We start from the raw sequence: 23,563 nt of genomic DNA on the forward strand, positions 1-23,563 counted from the left end.
CATCTAGACTAATTTACCAGTCTCCGAACTAATTACTTCCAGGTGGCTCAGTCTGTAAAAAATATGCATGCAATGTAAGAGACCTGGATTTGATCCCTGGGTCTGAAATGATCCCCTGGAGAAGGAAATGGCAACTCACTCCAGTTTTCCTGCTGGGAAATTCCCGCGGACAGAGGAGTTTGGCAGGCTACAGTCCACAGGGTCATAAGAGTCGAACATGACTTAGCGAATAAACCACAGCCAAGCTAATCACCCCTACTCCACCCTTCCTCCTTCCAGCCAATTTCCCAAGGTCGGCTTAATGTTCCCAAACTACTCTAACACTCAAAGCCCTTGGAGTAACATCTTTCACAGTTCTCATTTTCTATCTGATAAATGATAAAAATTTTTCATTTGTCTAAATTCTCCATATTGAAAGTTAAATCAACTGCTGACCTCATATAGGACTTTAGAATTTACAAAGCGTGTTTCACGTATTCAGCTTATTTAATCCTGGGAACTTTATCATGAGATAATAATCCTTATGTTTCTTATTTTACTGGAAACAGAATCAGCGAAGTCATATCACACTCATCCATGGGCACAGAGTCCATAGACGTTAAATAGACAAAGCCAGTTCTCAGATTTTTGCCCCTTAGTCGGGCACCTAAGGTCTCATGCAGAGAAGGCAATCGCACCCCACTCCAGTACTCTTGCCTGGAAAATCCCATGGATGGAGGAGCCTGGTAGGCTGCAGTCCATGGGATCGCTAAGAGTCGGACATGACTGAGCGACTTCACTTTCACTTTTCACTTTCCTGCGTTGGAGAAGGAAATGGCAACTCACTCCAATGTTCTTGCCTGGAGAATCCCAGGGATGGGGGAGCCTGGTAGGTTGCCGTCTATGGGGTCGCACAGAGTCGGACACGACTGAAGCGACTTAGCAGCAGCAGCAGCAAGGTCTCATGTCCTCTTTTTCAACCTGATAGCCTGTTTCATTATATAAATGGTTTTCACCCACTTTTTTTTTTAAAGCGTCCGTACCCTTTATTTTCAGATGATTTCTTAGAAGCTAGTATACACATGAAAATGTTTCTGACCTTGGTAAAGACAGGTGTGGAGAGTCAAGAACCAAGACACTCCCCATCCCTGCCCTAGCTCCTGAGATATATCTGAGGAGCAAGATTAGACAGCCTCTACTTTACAGACATACATGCTTGCATGCTAAGTTGCTTCAGTTGTATCCGACTCTTTGTGACATCATGGACTGTAGCTGCCAGGCTCCTCTGTCAATTGGATTCTCAGGCAAGAATAGTGGAGTGGGGTGCCATGCCCTCCTCCAGGGGATCTTCCTGGCCCAGGGATCGAACGCACATCTTTTACGTCTCCTGCATTGGCAGGCAGGTTCTTTACCACTAGCACAACCTGGGAAGCCCTTACAGGTATACATCCTTGGTTGAACATGTTTACTGCATGTTGATCCTCCAGCTGTTTAGACATCCTCATTTCTATTCTTTATCATTTCAAACACATGTGTCCTTCAAGGCCACCTACATGAAGCTTCCCAGTTCCCTCTAGTGTGTAGTGATATCATGCTGCTCTGAAGTCACAGCTCTATTGTTTGGATCACATAGTTGTCAACTAAATGATCACTGTCTGGACATCATGTTATAATCAAAATCTCATTTAGGTCATACATTGCTATTTTTTTAAACTTTTTGTTTTGTATTGGGATATAACTGGTTAACAATGTTGTGATAGTCTTAGGTGAACAGCAAAGGGATTCAGCCATACATATACATGTAAACATGCCTTGCTATTTAAGTTAGAGATTTGACTAGATTGTATACTCTATGTGAGCAGGGGCAATATTTTAATCCTCTTTGTGTATCTATGGGGCATGCACTCATTAAGTTCTTGATTCACTGATTGTAATTAGTGCTATAAGCTCTAGTTTTATTACAGAATAACCTCAGTTCAAAGGCAAAATAGCACAAACCTTTCATATTCAACAACTGACACTGAGCAACCATGTAAGATTCAGATTTTTCACCTTTAAAGTGAGAATAACACATATGTCATAGGGTTGTGAAGATAAAATGCGATCTTTATGAAAAGTGTTTAGCCTACTTCCTGATTCAAATTAAACAAGCAGCTGATGAAACTGCTATTATTTCTATTACAAATATGATATAAGCATATTTTTATATCTTGTTTCTCTCCAAAGTTTGAAAAAGGCAGTACTGTAATGAGAACTCTGAGGAAGAGATGTTGAAGAATCTTTTAATATCAGGAAGGGGAGGAAGACCCAAATAAGTTCAGAGAATTTACATTGGAGCATAAAGTAGGAACCAAAAAAGAAAAAGTTTAAAGGACTCATCAGAATTGCCTACAAGAATCCAATCAAGTCCTAGATTTGGAGGTCAGGATTCGCAAGTTTTTCTAAGCATCAAAATCACCCGGAGATCATTCTTTGGAACGCCAATTCTCAGGTTTCACCTCTGCTTACTAAATCCTTTGCTACTTCATCACCTGGTCCACATACGTCCCTGGAATGCCAGTACCAGAGACATTGGTATGGTTTGTTTGTGACTCTTTGTGACCCCACAGACTATAGACCACCAGGCTCCTCTGTCCATGGGTTTCTCCAGGCAAAAATACTGGAGTGGTTTCCCATTTCCTTCTCCAGGGGATCTTTCTGACCCAGGGATCAAACCCGGGTCTTCCACATTGCAGACATATTCTTTACCGTGTAAGCCACCAGGAAGCCCCCCAAAACATATTAACTTCTGCTAAATTTGAACAGTATGAATATTTTTCTAAGTACAAGTTTGACTGAGGTTGCACATTGTGATACAAATTTAGTATAGTGAACTTAATCAATATATTGTTAATAAAATAAAAAATAGAGTCCCTAGCATATAGTAAAAGTAAGTACTAGTTCATCTGAAACTTTGTTTCATATACACACGCGCTCTCACGCATAGAGTACAATGTATTTTATGACATCAAATATTAGGTAAAGATGAGTGAAAGAAAAGCTGAAATGTCTTTTCAACTCTCAGAAAGATAGTTGGATACAGACGATGGAAAAGAACTAAGAAGAGGAAGAATTCTGGGTGCCCATTAGTGTTTGGCGATTGATTGATGAATTGATGATCGGTGGAAAAATAACTCCAGAAAGAATGATGGGATGGAGCCAAAGCAAAAACGATACCCAGCTGTATTTGTGACTGGTGATAAACGCAAAGTCCGATGCTGTAAAGAGCAATATTGCATAGGAACCTGGAATGTTAGGTCCATGAATCAAGGCAAATTGGAAGTGGTCAAACAGGAGATGGCAAGAGTGAACGTCTACATTCTAGGAATCAGCGAACTAAGATGGACTGGAATGGGTGAATTTAACTCAGATGACCATTATATCTACTACTGTGGGCAAGAATCCCTTAGAAGAAATGGAGTAGCCATCATGGTCAACAAAAGAGTCCGAAAGGCAGTGCTTGGATGCAATCTCAAAAACGATAGAATGATCTCTGTTCGTTTCAAAGGCAAACCATTCAATATCACAGTAATCCAAGTTTATGCCCCGACCAGTAATGCTGAAGAAGCTGAAGTTGAACGGTTCTATGAAGACCTACAAGACCTTCTAGAACTAACACCCAAAAAAGATGTCCTTTTCATTATAGGGGACTGGAATGCAAAAGTAAGAAGTCAAGAAACACCTGGAGTAAGAGGCAAATTTGGCCTTGGAGTACAGAATGAAGCAGGGCAAAGGCTAATAGAGTTTTGCCGAGAGAACGCACTGGTAATAGCAAACACCCTCTTCCAACAACACAAGAGAAGACTCTACGCGTGGACATCACCAGATGGTCAACACCGAAATCAGGTTGATTATATTCTTTGCAGCCAAAGATGGAGAAGCTCTATACAGTCAGCAAAAACAAGACCTGGAGCAGATTGTGGCTAAGATCATGAACTGCTTATTGCCAAATTCAGACTCAAATTGAAGAAAGTATGGAAAACCCCTAGTCCATTCAGGTATGACCTAGATCAAATCCCTTATGAGTATACAGTGGAAGTGACAAATAGATTTAAGGGACTAGATCTGATAGACAAAGTGCCTGATGAACTATGGACAGAGGTTTGTGACATTGTACAGGAGACAGGGATCAAACCATCCCCATGGAAAGGAAATGCAAAAAAGCAAAATGGCTGTCCGAGGAGGCCTTACAGATAGCTGGGAAGAGAAGAGAAGGGAAAAGCAAAGGAGAAAAGGAAAGGTATTCCCATCTGAACGCACAGTTCCAAAGAATAGCAAGGAGAGATAAGAAAGCCTTCCTCAGTGATCAATGCAAAGAAATAGAGGAAAACAACAGATTGGGAAAGACTAGAGATCTCTTCAAGAAAATTAGAGATACCAAAGGAATATTTCATGGAAAGATAGGCTCGATAAAGGATAGAAATGGTATGGACCCAACAGAAGCAGGAGATATTAAGAAGAGGTGGCAAGAATACACAGAAGAACTGTACAAAAAAGATCTTCACGACCCAGATAATCACGATGGTGTGATCACTCACCTAGAGCCAGACATCCTGGAATGTGAAGTCAAGTGGGCCTTAGAAAGCATCACTACGAACAAAGCTAGTGGAGGTGATGGAATTCCAGTTGAGCTATTTAAAATCCTGAAAGATGATGCTGTGAAAGTGCTGCATTCAATATGCCAGCAAATTTGGAAAATGCAGCAGTGGCCACAGGACTGGAAAAGGTCAGTTTTAGTTCCAATCCCAAAGGAAAGCAATGCCAAAGAATGCTAAACTACCGCACAATTGCACTCATCTCACACGCTAGCAAAGTAATGTTCAAAATTCTCCAAGCCAGGCTTCAACAATACATGAACCATGAACTTCCAGATGTTCAAGCTGGTGTTAGAAAAGGCAAGAGGAACCAGAGATCAAACTGCCAATATCCGATGGATCATCAAAAAAGCAAGAGAGTTCCAGAAAAACATCTATTTCTGCTTTATTGACTATGCCAAAGCCTTTGACTGTGTGGATCACAATAAACTGTGGAAAATTCTGAAAGAGATGGGAATACCAGACCATCTGACCTGTCTCTTGAGAAACCTGTATGCAGGTCAGGAAGCAACAGTTAGAACTAGACATGGAACAACAGACTGGTTCCAAATAGGAAAAGGAGTACGTCAAGGCTCTATATTGTCACCCTGCTCATTTAACTTATATGCAGAGTACATCATGAGAAACACTGGGCTGGAAGAAACACAAGCTGGAATCAAGATTGCCGGGAGAAATATCAATAACCTCAGATATGCAGATGACACCACCCTTATGGCAGAAAGTGAAGAAGAACTAAAGAGCCTCTTGATGAAAGTGAAAGAGGAGAGTGAAAAAGTTGGCTTAAAGCTCAACGTTCAGAAAACTAAGATCATGGCATCTGGTCCCATCACTTCATGGGAAATAGATGGGGAAACAGTGGAAACAGTGTCAGACTTTATTTTTTGGGGCTCCAAAATCACTGCTGATGGTGACTGCAGCCATGAAATTAAAAGACGCTTACTCCTTGGAAGGAAGGTTATGGCCAACCTAGATAGCATATTTAAAAGCAGAGACATTACTTTGCCAACAAAAGTCCATCTAGTCAAGGCTATGGTTTTTCCAGTGGTCATGTATGGATGTGAGAGTTGGACGGTGAAGAAAGCTGAGCGCCGCAGAATTGATGCTTTTGAACTGTGGTGTTGGAGAAGACTCTTGAGAGTCCCTTGGACTGCAAGGAGTTCCAATCAATCCATCCTAAAGGAGATCAATCTTGGGTGTTTATTGGAAGGACTGATGTTGAAGCTGAAACTCCAATACTTTGGCCACCCCATGCGAAGAGTTGACTCATTGGAAAAGACCCTGATGCTGGGTAGGATTGGGGGCAGGAGGAGAAGGGGACGACAGAAGATGAGATGGTTGGATGACATCACTGACTCGATGGACATGGGTTTGGGTAGACTCTGGGGGTTGGTGATGGACCGGGAGGCCTGGCGTGCTGCAATTCGTGGGGTCGCAAAGAGTCGGACACGACTGAGCGACTGAACTGAACTGATGAATTGAAAGAATTGATGCTTTTGAACTGTGGTGCTGGAGAAGACTCTTGAGAGTCCCCTGGAGAGCAAGGAGATCAAACCAGTCAATCCTAAAGGATATCAGCCCTGAATATTGATTGGCAGAACTGATGCTGAAGCTCCAATACTTTGGCCACCTGATGCGAAGTGCCGTCTCATTGGAAAAGACCCTGATGCTGAGAAAGATTGAGGACAAAAGGAGAAGAGAGTGGCTGAGGATGAAATGGTTAAATAGCAGCACCAACACTATGGATATTAACTTGAGCAAACTCTGGGAGATAGTGGAGGACAGGGAAGCCTGGAGTGCTGTAGTCCATGGGGTCACAAAGAGCAACTGAACAACAACATTAGTGTTTGCGTTAAAGAAGAAAGAAAGTGCAGTTCCAACATGAGTCTCAGCTTTGACACCAGCATTGGTCAGGAATATCACAGGTGTGTGATCTGCTGAGACACAAAGGTTGTTTTTCTTTCCAACTTTTGAGCTGTCAGCACTCTAGGCAAAAAGTTATATAAACATGTAGAAGACCCTGAGATAAGTCATTAGAGAGCAACGGTACCCAACTATTTTGACATTCTTCCTGGTACACTTTTGAAATACATGTACTCTTAAATCCCCCTTGCTGAACATTCTGTATTTATTTCTTCTCAAAATATAATGGAAGCAAAATTAGTCATGAAGGATTTTTTTGTGTGTTTGTTTTAAGACATAACCCGAGATAACAGAGGACATCCACAGGGATCCTGACCTGAGACTGTCCCTCCTCTTTTGTGATAAAATACAGACTTGCATTACATACAGGAGCATTAAATACAGATTTCCTCATAGCAGTATCTTAAAAGATTGTGGGCTTATCCGAGTGGATAGGGCTTTTCTGGTGGCTCAGGGGGGAAAGAATCCACGTGCAATGCAGGAGACGGAGGTTCGATTCCCGGGTTGGGAAGATCCCCTGCAGGAGGAAATGGCAACCCACTCCGGTATTCTTGCCAGGAGAATCCCATGGACAGAGGAGCCTGGCAGGCTACAGTCCATAGGGTTGCAAAGAGTTGGATATGACTGAGCAGCTTAGCACACATGCACATAATGGATAAACTGGTCTTTGTGCATGTTCTCCAAGACTGTCTCATGGACTTGGAAAGTAAAACAGCTATCTCCCCAACCAATTTTTAAAATTTTAGTATTTACTGCATCTGGAGACTTGTAGATTCCCACTGAGTAACCATGCAAGGGGGTCCCATGTCATATCAAAGAGGATCTAGACAGGAGTGTAGACTGACCAGCACCAGCAGAAAACTGGAATTGTAGTCAAAAAAAGGAAACTGTACCAGAATCTCACCTTCCCTGTTGTATATTCAGGACTCTGTAGACATAGATTTCAATTAGTATGTGACTCAATGCCAATGGAGAGAGGAATAGAAGTATTGCCAGGCTTCCTTACAAAACACTGGGGCAACACTTCTGTAATAGCTCTATGCCTTTAAAAAAGGCGTATTTATGAATTCCTAGAGGTTTCATTTTCTTTTTTTAAATTGATTTATTTATTTTAATTGGAGGCTAATGTGAGAGTTGGATGGTGAAGAAAGCTGAGCGTCGCAGAATTGATGCTTTTGAACTGTGGTGTTGGAGAAGAGTCTTGAGAGTCCCTTGGACTGCAAGGAGATCCAATCAATCCATCCTAAAGGAGATCAATCTTGGGTGTTCATTGGAAGGACTGATGTTGAAGCTGAAACTCCAATACTTTGGCCACTTCATGCGAAGAGTTGACTCATTGGAAAAGACCCTAATGCTGGGTAGGACTGGGGGCAGGAGGAGAAGGGGACTACAGAGGATGAGATGGTTGGATGGCATCACTGACTCGATGGACATGGGTTTGGGTAGACTCTGGGAGTTTGTGATGGACAGAGAGGCCTGGCGTGCTGCAATTCATGGGGTCGCAAAGAGTCAGACACAACTGAGTGACTGAACTGAACTGAATTACTTTACAATATTGTAGTGGTTTTCTTTAATTCAGCAAATCAATGCTGTTGGCTCCTTAAAGGAATGTCTGTGAAAAATTGCTTCTAATATTTGAACCTTTCAAGGGTGTGTCATTTACAACATTTTCAAGATTCTATCCTAACTGTTGATGCTTCTGGCATTAGATGATGATTTAGTAATTATAACACCATCATAACACAGTCCCCCATTTTGCCAAGTAAACAACTTTGCATGGTTGGAAACATTCTGAATATAAAAGGAAACTGAATCACAATTACAGTTTGATAACTGAAAGGCTCATAAGCATTCAGTGAATGCTCAGAAAAGTATAATATTTCAAAAATATAAGTGGGGTTTACTTATTAAAGAGGATTTTCATTTCAGCACTGTTTACTAGGATATAGTAATTCCATGAGGATCATGTCATTTACTAGGTCCTATGGCCAACTACTTTAAAAAAACAAACAAAAAACAATATAGTGGATGTTGGCCTTCACCTTTTTCTGTACTAACAAGAGGAGAAAAATGAAGGATTCAATGAGATGGGTTGTTTATTCAATAATCACTGACTGTGTCCCTGCTCTGATGAGTTCTTCATTGCTCTGGGCAGTGAGGATACAGTGACACATGACGGGACAAGCTCCCTGATCTCATGGAGCTTCTGGTGTGGTCAGGATGCCCATGTGTCCTTCACCCAGTTAAGAGCCTGTTCAGCAGTGCCACCTGGCACCATGTGATGCTAAGAGGGGGCCATGAAAAGGGTGAGCACAGCGGTGAGCAGGCTAGGTGTGGTCCTTGCTCTCTTGGATCCTGACTAATCAAGGCCAAAAGGGCACATGTTCACTCAACAAATATCTATTACTCAACTGCTATTTTTCAGATACTGCATTTGATGTGGAAAACATAGAAATGAAAAAGACTCCACCACTCTCCAAGAACAGATCAAGGAGTCCAAGTCAGAAGACAGACATTTAGACGAGTATAAATTAGTAAATGAAAAACTTTAGTAGAGTGGACACAAATGGAGGCATAATCCACTCTGCCTCCATGGCAGAGCTATGCAGGCAGCAGGATGAATTTTTTCAGAGGAGACACTTGAGCTGGGCTGTAGTGAGTTAGAGACATTTATTTCATAGGTGGACCAGTGTGAGAAGGTGTTAGGTAGTGATGCTTCTCCTCTTGTTACATTTCCATCCATATGGAGGTATGGCATCCTTGGCCTCTCGTTAACCTCCTAAACCCTCTCTCTGGAAAAGAACTGTCTTAATCTGATTGGAAGATATTGGAAAAGAACATTGGATGCTCTTGGCTCAGCTCCTTCTTCTTTCCAGGCAGCCTGTTCTTGTGTGTTCCCTGGAGTTCCCAGTTAGGAACTGTTGGGGGGCCTGCAGAGGCCCAGGGTCTTCTGTGATTATTAGGAACAGACTGTCCCTTTCTAGGGTTGAGTTAGCAAGCTCATTTAGCTCACACTCTGAGCAACATTTTCTGACCTTAACTTTCTCAATTATAGAATTGATCTTTGGCTTCCATCTGCCTTATTTCTTATCTTATTAAGCAGTTGGATTTGAAGGGGAAGCGGATGTTACTTATTGGGAACCCCCCCCCCCCCAAGAGTCTAACAGAAGGGAGTATCAGGCAGAAATGTTCACCTGGAGAGGGGAAGTGCAAATCTCTTTCAGGTTGCAAGTCAGTCTGAAGAGGGTGTCTGGAATAAGGAAGGATCGGTCTGAGGTGAGCCTAGATTAGCCAAGGCCACAGCACAGAAAGCCTTGCAGGTCTGCCAGGGAAGTCTGCTGAAGGATCTTACACAGAGGAACACATCAGCAAATTTACATTTTATTGCTGTGGTTACAAAGTGAGAGGCGCAACCGGAACTCAGAAACCAATCAGAAAATAGTTCTAATAAAAGACGACGATGGGATAGAAAGGAAGGGAGAGACCTAAAGGGAGATGAATAGAGAGAAATCATAGTACATATTTCCTGGACCCGGAAACTGAGGAAAAATAGTTACACATCTGTGACTTGGATCAGGCAGGCTGGGACAAGAAAGCTCTCAGTTTCTGACTTGTTGAGACTAAATGCCTTGTGGACAGTCATGGTTCAGTTATGTTTAGATGGTTCAATGGCAGCTCTTTAAGTCTGGAGTTCAGGAAACTTTCCTTGTGGTCCAGTAGCTAAGACTCCTCACTTACAATGCAGGGGATGTGGGTTCGATCCCTGGTCAGGGAACCAAGATCCCACATGCCACACAGCATGGCAGAAAAAAAAAAAAGCCTGGAGCTCAGAAGAAGTGTCTGAGCTGCAGCTCTAGACTTAGGGGCATGAATAGACGTAAACCCAGAGTGTGGGTTCTGAAAAGAAAACAGGAGTAAGACAAGAGCATTGATAATGTTTCTCTAAGCACAGCCCCCTCCAGTGCTAAATATGCCACAGGACAAGTTCTCTGCTTGCATTTGGAGTTATTATCCCAGATTCCTCTGAAAACTGCTGTAGGACACGTAGTGCAACTGGACCAAAACAGGCCTCTGATTTCTGGATAGGATTAATAAGGACCATGCGGAAAAATTAAAACATGGTTCCTAATTTTTTTTTAAGTTCTTCGTTGTAAAGTTCTGTGTCATGAAATCCTATGGTAACAAGGAGAGGCCAAAACTTATACCATTCTATCACTTAAGCTGAACAATCAGTTTAGGAAGTGACAGGAGTATTTTTTTAAACCTCTCTAATCCTCAGTATGTTTATTTGCAATTGTGAGAACCATAACAATTGCTTGGTAGCACTTAGGGGAAGATTTAATTAGATATTGTATGTAAATTACTCAGCATGACTGACATACAGTGAGTGCTCAATAAATAATCGTATTATTACTTGTGAAGTAGCTGAACATTTAGATGATAGAATTCCAATTACTCACATGCAGATTACTCATAGTACTTTTTTTTTAAGTACAAGCTAGTATTTCTCTTTTCTATCTCCTCCTTTCATTGCTAGTCTATGTTATGCTGGGAAAGCCAGATAACTGTAATACTATCTGATACCAAATATAATTAGGAAGAAAAATCTGTAGCCAAAACAATACATTTTTAAAGTCGTATATAAACATTTTTTGTGCTATTTGTGAATATAGATTTTTCATACCACTATTCCCTATTGTCAGAAGTTCCCTTTGATATGGAGCCTAGGAACACAGCAGGGAATGAGGCCATCTGACTTAGCTGTGACCCCACCATCCACTCCAAATAATAGAGATGAAGTTACTTCCCACAGAAGAGAAGGCAAATGAATATTAATGAATGTTTATTGAAACTACTACAGGACCAGCACTATGTTATACTTCTTTACAGTTCATTTTATATATTCCTCCCAATAATGCAAGGAGATGAGTTTATTATGAGAATCTCATTTTTCAGCCAAAAATTAAGGTTCAGAGCAGTGAAGCAATTTGTCCAAGCAATGAATGATGGACCTGGAATTCAACCCAGGTCTCTCTGATAGGCAGCCTCACAGTCTCCTCATGAACCTCATTCTCCCCCAGAGAATTACAGTAGCTCAATTAATGATGTTTCTTTGAGGCAGGTCTCATGTATGCACTTCTCTTGTGTTTTCTCATTTAATCCTCCCAACAACCTAGGGGGCATATACTGTTATTAGATCCCTCAGGAAACTGAAACACAAAAACTAACCAGGATCCCACAGATGAGAAGTAATGGGGTGAATTGGATCCAAGGGAGTCTGCCTCCAGACCCCACACTCTCCACACCAAACTAAACAGCCTCAGATAAGACAACTAACCAGAACTGTCAAAGTTGTGCACTGACATGAAAGTATGATTAGTTTCAATCCAGCAGAGGAGAGAAAAATGATAAGCAATATGATAAAGACAAGTCACCTGTAAAACAGGGGACAAAACACTTGCAGCAACTTAGTTCCCACCTGGCCAAACCAGGAGACTGACTGCTACTGACTGTTACTACACAGCGATTCTTTATCAACCCACTTATCCAACTTGAGCAAAATTGTTTTCTCTCTAAAAATTTGGTATTAAGAGAAATAGTAAATGAACTCTTAAGCTTTCAAAATGATAATCTAGCATTACTTAAAAGTCTACAAATTTGTTCCTAAATGTATTTAAATCTTACCAGTGAACATGATGCTTGGTTATTAAAAAGTAATTCTGAAGAAATTAGCTTGCAGCTACAAAATTAATATAATTCATTTATTACTTGCAGCCACAAATCAAGATGCTGTTAACACTGCTACATGCAATTTAATATGCACAGTAAGTTTCCATATGGCTTCAATTTTAGGTTTCTGGTCACTCCATTGAATCATTTACAGAAGAGCCCAGCATGTCTCATCAGGGGGCACTTGAACTAAGCAATGAAGCTTTGACTTTCAAACTATGGAATTAAAGGTTTGATTTATTTCTTATCTTTATCATATTAAACAAATATATTTTAAAATATATAGGCTTATTATTACTAAGAGATTTAGTGATGGAGAAAAACCAAAAGCACACAATCTCCAATGCTAAACAAGGCTCATCTGCTTTTCTTATTTCTCAGCTTTCTTCTTCTTTTAGCTGTTTTTCCTTAGAGGATGAAGGAGAAGGAGGAGAAACACACACACACACACACACCTATTTGATTTATTAAAGAAAGTTGACATAAAATAATTGTTCAGAATTTAAACCTTCTTCTTCATGATCCTACCAGAATGATATGTCATCTGGGTTTTATAACTAGAGTTCATGCCTCTATTAAAAGGAGTTCAAGTTCACTAATGAATGAGATACACAACTTGCATCATTCTCAATGAGAAATAAACATCATAATTGTACTTCATGTCTCAAGCCTAAAAGAGAACAATCAGCCTAAAGAGTAGGGAATATGTCTCTCACCTGTATTTTCCTTTAGTGTTTCGTTATCTTGGGAACTTGGGTCTCCACAGAGCCCCTCAGAGTACTTTGTGTGGGTAACTGTTTTTCTTCCTTCATCATTCCCAGCATGAAGGCTGGTTGAACAGATCAGACAAATCAATCACTTTTCTCCCAGAATTTATCCTGGAATGGATCTCTTCATCCATCATGGTGAAGTCTCTGCTTTAGTCACTCCATTTCACTCTCCAAGTCTTGCCAAATTTGTTCTACTGCCACTTTTAAAAGTTAAAATGAGGGAAACCTATGATTCAGGGGAAAAAATAGCGACAAAGATTTCTCAACTTTATATTTGGCAATTGCACCTTTTTGCTTCTGTTATTTACAGGAGGGGTGGATGATGGAGGTGGTGGAAGACAGGAGCTGAGAATGCAAAAAGGCAATACACTTTGGCTCTCATTTGTATTGTCTCTCCAGAAAGGAGACCACGGTTATGTGAGGTAACGATCCCAAAGGGTTTCTAAAGGGTTTCTATTCTCGAACCAATGTAAAGGTGCATGTCTCTGTAGAAGACTTCTGGGGTTTGATCCTAAGCTAGGAAAAAGTAGAGAAACTAGAGAAGAAATATTCTATAAAGATCAGTGCAGAAAATTATAAACACAGCATTGATAACTGTTAACAGCTAGGGAAACAGGAACCAAACTCTATCCAGAGCTTATTTCAAAGCTTGTTCTAACAGTGATGTCTTTCATCTGAACAATACCTTTAAGTGTTATTTTACGTGGATTATCACAACAAACTTTTTGACATTGCAGGAAATAGATGTAATTGCTAGTTTTGAATATGGAAAAGCAGAGAAGTTAGGTGACGCACCAAAACTCAGTTAGCAGTGACAGAGTTTAACTTAGACTCAAGTCTTTCAAAAACCAGTTCCAAAGACACATGTACCCCAGTGTTCATTGCAGCACTGTTTACAATACCTAGAACATGGAAGCAACCTAGATGTCCATTGGCAGATGAATGGATAAGGAAGTTGTGCTACATATACACAATGGAACGTGTGTGTTAGTCACTTAATCATGTCTGACTCTGCGATCCCATGAACTGTAGCCCATCAGGCTCCTCTATCCAAGGAATTCTGCCAGCAAGAATACCAGAGTGGGTTGCCATTTCCTTCTTGCCGTTGGTCCCATCTTAACCTAAACCCCGATTCTGTCTCCTTCTGTGTCCAGACTTGGACAGAAGGAGTTGAGGCCCCACAGTTTTAAATTCTAATAGGCTGTCCTGAACATCCAGGCTTGAGGGTGATCAGGCCAGCATTCCCTGTAGATGATAGAACCTGCAGCTTTGATCGTCTCTTTCTAGTATTTGCTCTTCAGTGCTCTCTATCCAAACACAGGGCCCCTATCTCTCTGCGAAAAGAGGCAGTGGGCCTGGCATTTTGTTCAGCTCTCAGGTCCACGTGGTGTTCTGCCCCACATTGCTCAGGAGAAATGGGAAGGGAGCGATCAGAGCCCCACTAGGCTCCTCAGTGTGACTCCCTGCTAATGATGCTTTTCCAATCAGAAGGGAGTAATTTTCCTCCACCTCATTATTTTCCTGCCTAGCTTTCCACCCTTTGAAGCTGAGTCTTTCCTTCCGTTAACAACCAACCGGGAAAGCGCACTCTTGAGTACTTGGCACTAATCTTGTAGTTTTATAGCCTGACCTCTGACCAACCTTCTGACATAAGTGATTTCTTAAAGGGGCACTGCCTGCTTTTTCTAAACATATAAAAAGATATTTAAAAAGATGTTTTTTTTTTTTTTTTCTGAGGTCTCCTGGAGAAAATAATACACGCAAAATATTGTCTTTTATTCATGTGGTGGGGTGCCTTTTTTCACTGTCTCTATGTCTGGGTCCACATGGTGACCTGGATGCTTGATATTCAGAAACCAGGAAATTAGCATTTCCAACTGATACTAAACACAACTTAATCATTCTAACCTTCTAGGGCAGGATTAGCACTTGGTAAACACATAGAGTACTTTCTGCATACAACATAAATGGATCCAGTTAAACATTTATTGAGTACCTGCTGTATGCCGGACACCGTAACGAGTGATATTATGAGTGCTGTGGAGGTCAACAATATGACCAAGACTTACGATTTTATAGAGCATATGCTTTTACATAGATATACAGTCATCCCTCAGTATCTACAAGTGATTGGCTATAGGACCCCTGCAGATACTAAAATCCATGGATGCTCAACACACTTAGATAAAATGGTGTAGTATTTGCATACAGCTTATGCACATCCTCTTATATATTTTAAATAGTTTCTAGATCATGTCTAATGCCTAGTACAATGTAAATGCTATGTAAATGGGTGCCTGTGCACTACAAATTCAAGTTTCGCTTTTTGGAATTTTCTGGAATTTTTTCCCAAATATTTTTGATACACGGTTGGTTGAACCCACAAGATGCCAAACCCTCAGATATGGAGGTCTACTTGTACATAGAATTCTTAAAGTTCATAAAGTGAATAAATACAATATAGCCAGGTGATGGAGTAAACATCCCAGAAAGTCAAGAGGGAGAATACTGAGGAGAACAGAGGGAATCCATGATTCAGATTTTCTTTCTCCTAATGTTTTCCCAGCTCCAACAATAATTCTCCCAAACTGGTCAGTGATTCCTCAAATCTTATACAAAGGAATAGTACTTTCCATGGTCTGGAGTCTATTCAAATTGATAAACAGGTTTATAATATTTGAAAAGATTTTAAATATTTAGGTTCATAGTGAAACTTTCAAGGAAATATATTCTTAAAAGTTGTAAAATATTCTTAAAATCATAAAGCACAAATAATATTATGGTACATGGTTAGAAATATACAAGTTGTACTTGTCTCATCCTTAAAGCAAGCTTTTACCATTACTTTACTAAAACCATGAAGCTTAGATTTTACCAGGACTTTTTGAGCAATACTATGGAAGGCAAGACTACTGAAGTGGGTTGTCATGCCCTCTTCCAGGGGAGCTTCCTGACCCAGAAATTGAACACATCTCCTGCATTGCAGGTAGATTCTTGACCACTGAGCCACCAGGGAAGCCTGTGTCACAATAGAGTGTGTTCTATAGCACCTAGCATTGTGCTAATGGGGGAAAATAAGAAGCTGGAAGCTGGTAGTGAGAAATCCTTCCAATTATCAGATCTGTATAATCGTAAGTGGATCTTTCAGCCTCATCCAGATCTGGCCAAATGGAGTTCTCTCCTATCAAGAAGGCTTCTGATAAGGCAGCATATTCAAGTATAAATGAATCCCCTTTTTTGATGCAATAATATAGATAGAGCTAAAAAGAATATCATTTTTACTGCCATTTGTAAAGCTATTTTCAAATGTTGAATAAAACAAGTGTGAAGTTAAAAAATCCTGATCTAAATATATGTGAAGTGCATCTTTCTTGCTAATAATTAAATTTACTTGTAAGCATGCACACATGCAATTTGGATAAAAACAATGGACCATTAAACAAAAGTGATATTATGATCAATTATGGTAGAGGAAAGACTGGCTTAGCTTACTACTCGATTAAAAATTGTATTACTAAATTGTTGTTATATGAAGGATTCGTCAGTGAATATGGAGCAAAAAAAATTGTCAGGGGAAAGGTATTTTTACATTGTCAACCTTCCCAGGTGACACTAGTGATAAGGAACCCACCTGCCAATAGAGAAGACATAAAAGATGCAGGTTCGATCCCTGGGTTGGGAAGATCCCATGGAAGAGGGCATGGCAACCCACTCCAGTATTTTTGCCTGGAGAACCCATGGACAGAAGAGGCTGGCGAGTTACAGTTCATAGGGTCGCACAGAGTCAGACATGGTGAAGCAACTTAGCATGCACTCCAGTTAACTATTAAAAATATTGTATGTGTGTGTGTGTGTATTTTTTATTTTGCATTCTTTATGTTAAAAATTCTCTTCCCCACCCTCACCCGCATCATATAAACTTCAGGTTCTACAAACTTAGGTCTGCCTCTGGACTCAGGGATGGAACAAATCAGCAAAGGCGAGCAGTCTTCAGCCTTGCAGGTAGGATTAAATCCAGAAAGTCAGTGACAAGCAGAGAGTTTAAAGGGATAGGGAAGATATTCTTTAAATCAGATTAGAAGGTATGAACATTGAGTAAAAGTCAAAATAATTCAGACTAATAAAAGGGAAAAGTCAATATAAACTAAGAAAATATTTGGCTAACAGATAATTTAATAGAAATGTGCTTTGTTTTCTTTCAAGTCCATACATGGGCTCAATCAGTTCAATAAAATATCTAGGTATACTTGTGTGTTCCAAAGAATAGCAAAGAGAGATAAGAAAGCCTTCCTAAGTGATCAGTGCAAAGAAATAGAGAAAAACAATAGAATGGGAAAGACTAGAGATCTCTTCAAGAAAATTAGAGATACCAGTGGAACATTCCATGCAAAGATGGGCGCAATAAAGGACAGAAATGGTATGGACTTAACAGAAGCAGCAGATATAAAAAGAGGTGGCAAGAATACACAGAAGAATTCTACGAAAGATATCTTAATGACCCAGATAACCACAATGGTATGATCACTCACCTAGAGCCAGACATCCTGGAGTCCAAAGTCAAGTGGGCCTTAGGAAGCATCACTATGAACAAAGCTAGTGGAGGTGATGGAATTCCAGTTGAACTATTTCAAATCCTAACAGATGATGCCATTAAAGTGTTGCTCTCAATATGACAGCAAATTTGGAAAACTCATCAGTGGTCATAGGACTGGAAATGGCCAGCTTTCATTCCAATCCCAAAGAAAGGCAATGCCAAAGAATGTTCAAACTACCATACAATTGCACTCATTTCATGCACTACCAAAGTAATGTTTAGAATTCTACAAGTCAGGCTTCAATGGTATGTGAACCAAGAACTTTCAGATGTTCAAGCTGGGTTTTGAAAAGGCAGAGGAGCCAGAGATCAAATTGCCAACATCCACTGGATCATAGAAAAAGGAAAAGAATTACAGAAAAACATTTACTTCTGCTTCACTGACTACACTAAAGCCTTTGATTCTGTGGATCACAACAAACTGTGGAAAATTCTCCAAGAGATGGGAATACCACACCACCTTTACCTGCCTCCTGAGAAACCTGTATGCAGGTCAAGAAACAACAGTTAGAATCGAATATGGAACAATGGACTGGTTTCAAATTGGGAAAGGATTATGTTAAGACTATATATTCTCACCCTGCTTATTTAACTTATATGTAAAGTACATCATGTGAAATGCCAGCCCAGATGAAGCATAAGCCGGAATGAAGATTGCCGGAAGAGAAATCAATAATCTCAGATATGCAGATGATACCACCCTTATGGCAGAAAGTGAAGAGGAACTAAAGAGCCTCTTGATGAAGGTGACAGAGGAAAATGAAAATACTGGCTTAAAACTCAACATTCAAAAAACTAAGATTATGGCATCCAGTCTCATCACTTCCTGGCAAATTGATGGGGAAACAATGGAAACAGTGAAAGACTTTATTTTCTTGGGCTCCAAAGTCACTGCAGATGGTGACTGCAGTCATGAAATTAAAAGATGCTTGCTCCTTGGAAGACAAGCTATGACAAACCTAGATAGCATATTAAAAAGCAGAGACATTACTTTGCCAACAAAGGTCCATCTAGTCAAAGCTATGGTTTTTCCAGTAGTCATGTATGGATGTGAGAGTTGGACCATAAAGAAGGCTGAGCACTGAAGAATTGATGCTTTTGAACTGTGGTATTGGAGAAGACTCTTGAGAGTCCCTTGGACCGCAAGGAGATCAAAGTGGTCCATCCTAAAGGAAATCAATCCTGAATATTCACTGGAATGACTGATGCTGAAGCTGAAGCTCCAATACTTCGGCTACCTGATGCAAACAGCCAACTCATTGGAAAAGATCCTGATGCTGGGAAAGATAGAAGGCAGGAGGAGAAGGGGATAACAGAGGATGAGATGGTTGGATGGCATCACCGACTCGATGAACATGAGTTTGAGTAAGCTCCAGGAGTTAGTGATGGACAGGGAAGCCTGGCGTGCTGGAGTCCATGGGGTTGCAAAGAGTGGGACACCACTGAGCGACTGAACAACAACAATACTTGCATGTGTGCATGCTCAGTCACAGTTGTGTCTGACTTTTGAGACCCCAAGGAATGTAGCCCACCAGGCTCCTCTGTCCATGGGATTTCTCAGGCAAGAGTACTGGAATGGGTTGCCATTTCCTTCTCCAGGGGATCTTTCCAACCCAGGGATCAAAACTGCATCTCCTGCATTGGCAGATGGGTTCTTTACTACCGAGCAACCAGGGAAGCCCTTAAGTATACAAATCCTTCAGTTAATCAGATATAATCCATTTTTTTTAGGGCCATTTATTATATTTACATACAGATAGTTAATATACAGTCCTACAATTATAAACAAAAACTAACTTTTTTTTTTAAAGCAAAAGGTTATAAGAACATGGCCTGTAGATTCACCCCATGTAGATGTAAATCCTGTATCCCTTGCATGTCATTTGTGTGACTTGGGCTGATGACTTACTCTCTCTGACCCTCAGTTTTCTTGCTTGGACATTTAACCCAACAATAGCACCTACCTCACAGTATTGATGTGAGTATTAAATGAGGTGATACTTGTAAAATGCTGTTTTCTGACCCAGAATAAGTGCTGAATTCATGTCACCTGTATCTGGAGAAGGAAATGGCAACCCACTCCAGTATTTTTGCCTGGAGAATCCCAGGGACGGTGGAGCCTGGTGGGCTGCTGCCTATGGGGTCGCACAGAGTCGGACACGACTGAAGCGACTTAGCAGCAGCAGCAGCAGTATCTTGTTAATCAAACACTTTCTTACAGTCCATGATAAAATTCATTTCAAACAAGCCAGGATGAGTTATTGTAAAAACCAAATCGGATATTAGCCAAATGGGTTTGGCTGAACAAATTGTTTCATCTCTGGCCCAGTCACACTGTGGCAGAGACTTTGACAGGTCATGTGGTGTTAGGCTGATGGGAGAACATGGTAAGAAGGAGATTAAATTAGTCATGAGTGTAGCAAGTGATTGATATCATCTGTAACCCTCTAGGATTTCTCCGCATTGCTATGCTGACCAATTTAAAGCACAGCATTTATTCTCTCAGTCAGATGTTTGAATTCTAGATTTACACCAAGCAACTTCATCCATCTGAAAAAATATAGAAAAGAATTACAAAGACAGAATAAATCTTAAGTGGTTAATTGTCATAGCAATGAAACAAATTCACCATGTGATGATAATATAAAATTCCAGGTACTGTAACTGATATTCACAAATATATATTTAAGAATTTTCTGGTCTAATGCAACTCTACTGCAAATTAGCAACTTATAGTAGGAAAATATTAGCATTTCTTCTCTTTATCTTTAAAACACATTCCTTTCCTTGAAAAATTAGCTTTGGACCCACAACAATAATGATGTTTTAGAAAAAGAAACGATAAATGCTGGCATTAAGCAAAAGGCTCAGTATTTTTCAACCATAGACTCAATGACTGTCTAGAGAATAACATGTGATGTTCATTGCACAAAAATTTCTTAAAAAGACTATTAGCACCATAAGCTTTCGTGGGTTTTTTAATAACATTTTCCTACTAAAATACTAAAGAAATTAATAGATGTAATTTAAACCATATTCAGACACAAAGAAGAGATAAGAATTGGGTAGTTCTTAATATGCCTTGTACCTCATGATAGGCTTAGATTGAAAAGTAGCATTTTCCTCAATGATGAGTCAGGAAATGTGGAACAGATGGGCAGGTCCATAGTTGTGTATCCTAATTAAAATACAGACCCCTAGTATTTTATCTGATTAATGTTATTTCATTAAACATGTGTGTGCAAACCACCAGTCACAAGTGTGGATGGTGCTACAGTTAAATGCTATTTTGTGAAGTTACAGATATAGTTAAAACTGAGCCAGAAATAAGTACTTTAAAAAAGAACTGAGGGAGACTTCTAGTTCAAGAAGGCTGATTTCAAGTTCACTTGACCACTCTCTCCCCAAATTCCACTTAACTGCAGGAAGAAGTTTAAGAATGAAGTACACAGGGCGCTCAAAAGCTAGGCAGTATAGTACCAACAGATCAGAACAGAGAAAGTCTTCTCTAATATGTAATAGAAAAAGGGAAAACACAATTGAAAAACCTACAGCCATTTCAAGTAAAAGAATTTTCTGTGTCCAGGTGAGTTTCCCAACAGAAACTCTAATAATTCCAAACCCAGAAGCAGCAGAGGCTAGAAGGAAGACAAGAGAGACTGGCTAGTTAATGAATTAAGTGGCAATAAAAACGTTAGGGCAGTTCTATCACTTAGTGCTTCTGGATTTGGCATTTAGCTATGGATTAAATTTTGGAGTCTTCTCTGACTTCAGAATTCTGACTGGAGACACCCAGTGATTGGTATGGGGCTCTAGAAGCACGGAACATTTTAATAAACACATGGTCACTAAGAAAATGGTCTTCATAACCTGCAAGAAAACCACCTATAGACCTGAAAAGAAAGCTTGACCTGCACCACCACGTCCTCTTCCTCTATCCAGCCAGCAGAAGCAAAGCTTTCCAAATCAGAACCCAAATTCAGGGAGAGATAGGACGTTTCAATTGAGTGGAGGAAATAACTCTTCCTAATAACATTGTTTAAATTAGATCCTCATCTATAATATGAACAGACCACAAAGAATCACCAAACATCCAAGAAAATCTCCAGCATGAAAGAGACACAATATTTAGCACACAGAACTATACCCAGAGATCACAGAAGAAATGCTGAAAACAAAAGAAAATTGGTAGTATGTTACTCTCCAAAAGATTTGTAAAGCTATCATTTTTATACATTTAAAAAGAAATAGCAGGCTACTATAAAAAAATAAGCAGTAAGAACTCTTATCAGTTAAAGCAGATTGCTAGGAAAAAAATCAATAGATGATCTGAAGTGTACAACGTACACACTGAACATCAAAACAGAACTCTAAAACAAAACAATGTTCAAGCAGTGTTAGTCACCATCTCTTCCATTAGGAAAGAAATAGCATGGAAGGCCATAGGACATGTTCACGGCAGGGAGTCATTTGGCATTGGCCACAAGTCAGTTATGAGTAGCAGGAATGGAGGGAGATCCTGCTGGAAGCAGGGATTAGGAGGTCGTCAGGGAGAAACGAAGGTTGTCCCAGGGCTGGCGAAGAGTCAGAAACGGAAATGTAGCAACAGAGGGAGCAGGTCCAAGGCAGCTGACTGGTTAAGCCTCAGCTGCCTTTATCTTCCTCTCACTCTGATGAGAGCTAATCCCAGGAGAGCCTACAAATACAACAGAAAACATCTGGCTGGCTATTCTGAGTGTAGGAGTAAGAGCAAACTGTTTTCTAGCAGCTGCAGTTCTCTGCAGGTAAGGAGCTGAGAATCCAGGGAGGCTGCCTGACCCACATTGGAAGGAATGTCCCCATCTTAAGCTCAGTAATGCTTTAGAATAAGAAGTTAATTAGACACAGGTGAGGGCATTTACCTGTCTTTCAAAGGAATCCCACTTACAGTATTCCTGCTTCTGGGAACAAACATCCTACCCAAGTCAGACTTTAAATAAACCTATTTTTGTTGATGTTTGATCAAAACAGTGTTTCAGTGAGAGAAATTTATCCTAGGATAGAGTAGTGTAGACAATAGAGACGGCATTTACACTTGTGTCATTGGTGAACAGTAACAGTACTGTAACAGTCAGTGTTTAACAGCAGACTCTGCAGGGAATATGCCTAGATGGTATCATTTGCCGATTTTGTATTATGAATACCCCACCACTGCCTATTTCAATCTCTTAGTGCAATGTCCCTGTACGTGGTATTGGGAAGAGAAGCCCAGCCAAAGCCAGTGAACAATTGCCTACAGATCATTTCCATGTTGACATTGGACTTTCCAACACAAGTCCCATGACTTGCTATGATTTTTCTGACTTTTCATGAATCATCAAAAAAAAAAAATCAGATACTTAAAAATTATTTATCCTTCACTCTTGAAAGTCGGTCAGCTCCTTATCCATATACTATGAACTTTTCTTCCTCAGTACCCTTTCTCATTGAATGAAGCTCATTTAAACAGGTATTTAGGTAAAAATATACAATAGATGTCTAAGAGGACGATTCATAGAAAATTAATTCAGAAACCTATTAAAATGACACAAAACAGGGAAAAAAATCTTCCTCTGCCTCTGAAAAGCTGGAGACAAATCTGGACTCTCTTCCACTATTTTCCCAGAGCTAGAAAGAAAGTAACTAGTTCATAAATTCCATCAGGAGCTTGGGGATTTTTGATGTAATGAGTTTTACAGTTTCAGAGGAGAATGCTTTGCTAATAATTATGTAACAGTAATTAAATCTGAAAAAGGCTGTACTCTAACTATGTTGATTTATTGCAGCTCCTACAAAGTACTCCTCGAGCGTGCATTGGAGTGTGCGCTGCCTCCCTCCAGTTTTCTTTAAATTCTCACAGAGCACTGGGTCACAGATGGTCTGAGCTGCTATATTTTCCCTATTAAATTCCTAATAAT

At 40.2% G+C, this 23,563-nt stretch overlaps 1 long non-coding RNA gene across 1 annotated transcript; it reads left to right on the forward strand.

Annotated features, from left to right (window-relative positions):
• The first annotated feature begins 1,281 nt into the window (after positions 1–1,281).
• Positions 1,282–22,997, forward strand: LOC145522789 (uncharacterized). Its single transcript, XR_014066169.1, has 6 exons — positions 1,282–1,420; positions 7,655–7,891; positions 12,387–12,493; positions 13,344–13,455; positions 16,974–17,450; positions 19,693–22,997. It is a non-coding gene; the product is annotated as an uncharacterized LOC145522789 (long non-coding RNA).
• The last annotated feature ends 566 nt before the right edge of the window (positions 22,998–23,563 follow it).

This window comes from Giraffa tippelskirchi, chromosome 10 (genome assembly GCF_054371585.1).
Source record: "Giraffa tippelskirchi isolate mGirTip1 chromosome 10, T2T-mGirTip1v1.2.pri, whole genome shotgun sequence".
Taxonomy (NCBI): Eukaryota; Metazoa; Chordata; class Mammalia; order Artiodactyla; family Giraffidae; genus Giraffa; species Giraffa tippelskirchi.